This window comes from Mytilus galloprovincialis, chromosome 1 (genome assembly GCF_965363235.1).
Source record: "Mytilus galloprovincialis chromosome 1, xbMytGall1.hap1.1, whole genome shotgun sequence".
NCBI lineage: Eukaryota > Metazoa > Mollusca > Bivalvia > Mytilida > Mytilidae > Mytilus > Mytilus galloprovincialis.
This window is the reverse complement of record NC_134838.1, coordinates 39,718,335-39,722,940: the sequence shown is the minus strand read 5'-3', so window position 1 is coordinate 39,722,940 and position 4,606 is coordinate 39,718,335.

Genomic DNA, 4,606 nt, shown 5'->3' with positions numbered 1-4,606 from the left:
TGTATTTCCAATCAAATCAAATTGTTGTAAATCATGAAAGTAATCTTTAATTTTCATTTAAATACATTTTACTCTGTTGTTCATTTGGATTATGCAATGTCACATTTGTCTTTTGTGCTTTATCCAATAAAATATTTGTAATTTGTAATTAAGAGTCACTATAACCAGTGCAGGGATGGATTCAGGATGGGGGGCATTAATTGAAATACTTTTTTTTTTAAAAACTCTTTCTATTGCTGTTATCAGTTTATTAAATATAATTAATTTCTGGAATGGGAAAGGAAAAAAGGTAGCTGTATATATAGTTATTGTATTGAAAACTGAGCGTGTCAATTTACAATGAAAACAAATTGTAGTCATCACAGAAACCAGAATCAAACCATTTTTTAATTAGTTGTATATGTATAAAATATGTGAAAATTATGAGATGTAATGCTCTTTTGTGCAGTGAAATAGTATTTTGACATATTGTTATTATATTTTGTTTATACCATATCCATATAATCAGGTATATTTGCAAAGTGCTTATTGAAGAAGACTTTTTTGAAAACTGTTATGTTTTTGAATCTTATTGCATAATAATTATAAACAAATACTGTATGCTTTCTTTTTAGTGAAAATAATATATTATTGTAGATTGCATATTTTATGATTCAGGGCCACTTGTCCTGCAAAGGGTAGTTAAATTCTCTAAACACATATATATACAGTAAATAAAAAAGAATGCCAAAAATTTGTGATAGAAATAATCATATTAGAGTTGTTTTATGTGATCCACTTGCTGATATCAATTTGTTTCAAATTATGTCATGCCAGCTTTGTTACTCTAAAATATATTTCACTTTTCTTATATTTTGGGTCATTCAAATTTAATATTAGTAGTATTTGTGTAGAGGTAATGGTGTTTTCACCTCAACATTCAGTAGAGTTATCTTTCCTTTGATGAGGTACCTATGTAGTGTAATGACAAAGGAATATCTAAGTGCTCTGTCAAAGTTAGGCATAATGTTTTCTGGTGTGTTTGTTGTCTGGCTGTCTGTCAGCCCATCAAGTATCAAGTACAAATATTTGTGTTAGGGAGCTACCATTTGATTTTTATGGGGGGGGCTAGGATGAAAAATTTTGTCCTGCATTTTTTTTTAGCTGTAATCTCTGTCCTGCCTTTTTATTTTTCACTCTGTTTGGTCCTGCATTTTTTTTATAGTTTATCCTGACTTTTTTTTACCTAAATTGTCGTCCTGACTTTTTTTTGGGGGCAATTGTCTCATCCTGCCTTTTTTTTTTTTACTCAAAACTCCTGTCCTGCCTATTTATTTTAAATTTCATCCTAGCCCCCCATAAAAATCAAATGGTAGCTCCCTTAATACTAGAGAAAAAAGAAATTGATAAATAAAGAAAAAAAAAAGGCTTGAAAAAAATTGATCAAGATAACCATGTCTTAGTTTATGTGTTTATGGAGCAATTAGTTTTCAAATTAATGCTTCAACATTTGTCATTAAATGGAAAAGAATACAAAAAACGTTTTGGTAAAATCTCTCAAAGGGAAATAACTCTATCTGTACTTGAATTTTGAAAGGAAGAAATAGCTTTGCTGTAAAATATCAAACTGTGTTTGCCTGAAACTGTATAAAACCTTTGTCTGTGATAGGTTATAGTGTTAGTAGTTAAAAAAATGAAATATTGTTTTATCACTGTTTTGATTTACCAGTAATTATAATTAAACTGTCTGGCATACCTTAATTATGAACTTTATGGTAATTTAGCCAAATGATGAGCTATCGGAGCAATAAATATAATTATGAGTTAAGATTTTGTTATAATATGACCTGCTTCGGATAGAAATGAACCTTATGCAAATGAATATCATAACATCTGTTTAAATATTTCAGGTTGAAAAAATATTCTATGCACAGCTTGCAACTTTTTCTAAATTGAAATGATATAAAAAAACTGTTAAACAGACCAAAATTCATCTTTTATTTCGTATCTGAATATTCCAAAATCCATAAAAACACTTATAGACCTACTTGTACATATGGACTTGCATACGGTTAATTTCTATGCGCCGCAGCTCATATGTTATGGTTTATAAGTCATGTTTGTGCCATATTTTACTTATAGGCCTACTTGTACATATGGACTTGCATACGGTTAATTTCTATGCGCCGCAGCTCATATGTTATGGTTTATAAGTCATGTTTGTACCATATTTTACTTATAGGCCTACTTGTACATATGGACTTGCATATGATTAATTTCTATGCGCGGCAGCTCATATGTTATGGTTTATAAGTCATGTTTGTGCCATATTTTACACTGTACTCATGTTTATTCAAAGAATTTCCTTAATACAACCATACACATAGTCTTTGTTTTACTTATTGATAAATGTTGGAGAAGTTGACATACAGGTTTATTTTATTTGTTGTCAACTTCAACTATTTACACTAGTATTTGAGTGGTTAGGATTATAATTTAATGCAGGTCTATTTTGAGGTTGATGCAAAGTGTGGACACTTTCAACTGTGCAGATGAAGACCAGCAATTAAAGTGCTGTTTTAATGATAAATGGGTATTTTCCATCATATCATGAGATTTTTATCTTTTCAATATCTATTTTTAATTGTTTTATGTTTTGTCATGTCTTAGCATTTAGATATTTACTATACAGTATGAGTTTTGCTCATTGTTGAAGGTTATTCAGCTCTGTATAATTGTTTCCATCCTCATCCCTTGGTTTCTGGTGGATAGCTTACTTCTTTAAAGCTTTATTTTTTAGAAAGTGGAAGAACTGGATGCTTCATACTTTGTATATTGATGCCTTATGTAAGATCATGTAACGAAGTTTCCATCTGTCATATGTCCATTGTCCTTGGCCTCATTTTCATGGTTCAGTGATTACTTGAAAACAAGTTAAAAAATTTTGTAATGTTATTTTCTTTTTTATTATGAGTAATAGGATAACTATATTTAGTATGTGCATACGTTGCAAGGTTCTAATGCCCTTTAGACAGCTTTTATCTGACATCAGCCTGATTTTCATGGATTATTAAACAATGTTAAGTTTTCATGGTCAAGTCCATAAAACAGATGCTATAAGCTTTATGTCTTATATTTGGTATATAGAATGATTGAAAGATGTACATGTCCATCTGACAGGTGTCATTCGACCTTGACCTCATATTCATGGTTCAGTGGTCAAAATTATGTTTTTGAGTTTCAGTTTTTATTTATTATGATACTATATGCAATAGGTCAACTCTATTTGATGTAGGAAATTATTTTATGATGAACATGTCAGTCTCGCAGGTTTGATTTGACCTTGACCTCATATTCATGGTTCAGTGGTCAAAGTTAAGTTTTTGAGTTTTAATCTTTTATTATAATATTATATGCAATAGGTCAACTATATTTTTTGTATGGAAAGATTATAAGCTTCACAGTACATTCTCGCTGCGATATAGCCTTTTTGTGCTAATGCGGCGTAAACAATTCACCAACCAATTAATCAATCACAGAACATTATCCATGTTTTTAATATTGGTGAAATTCAAAGTAGTCGCTTAGGATGTTATAAAACAAAAAACAAAAATGAAACCTCATAGCATGGATTATTTATGAGCTGTAAGGTTAAAATTGATTAAAATTTTTTTTTAATTGACTGATTAATGTCTGCTCAAATTTCAGCTACAGTGTTATGACAAATATTACATACATGTACTTCTAATACGACTTTTAGAGATATAATAGGTAGATACTTCACTGTACAGTAACTTGTGTAATAAAAATAAAGGTAGTCTGGCATGCTGTTAGATTTTTAACTTGCCAGATTTCTAACCATCTACCGAAAAATTTTGTACTTTTTCTCCACTACTTAAATAAGTTAAGCAGGCCAGCATTTGCCTTTATTCCTAGTCAGAAATGAATTATTTGTGGTTGGGACATCCTTCATAGGCAAGTTTATATTTTTTGTAAGACTCTTAACTACTGTCAGTAGAAAGTCTATTAAAAGATCTTTTCATAAAAGATTGATTTGAGAGTACAATCTTGATATGCTATTTTTTTCTAATTCTGATCATTAAATTTCAGTGGTATTTTAGACATGGTGTTTATACATTATTGATCCAAAATAACTATGAAATTACCTCAACAATTATATAAACCCTATTATTTAAATGACTGTAGATTTACATTCACCCTTAGTGGTTTGAAATGTTAGCTTTTTCACCAACAAATTCTGAAAAGAACTTTAAATTTTGTTTTATTATTCTGTAAATAAAAAAAAAATACTTGATATGGTGTCAGGTTAAAATCAGTGGAAGAGATTTTGAAATCAACTAACTGTAAAAAAATAAATATATGCTCAATACAAATGTATAATTAATTTTTTCTTTAAAATCAACTTTAATTTAAAGAGAACTGGAGATAGAGTTATTTAAATTTCATTGTTTAGTTTAGAATAATAATGTTAAATAAATTAAAATTCTGAAATGAATATTTTGAAAAGGCCTTTTATTGATGTCAGAAAAAGAACATTTAATTTTTTTTCTTTTTCAAAAAAATCATTAGATAAGTAGCAATATTTAAAGAGTAACTATTTTGCCTC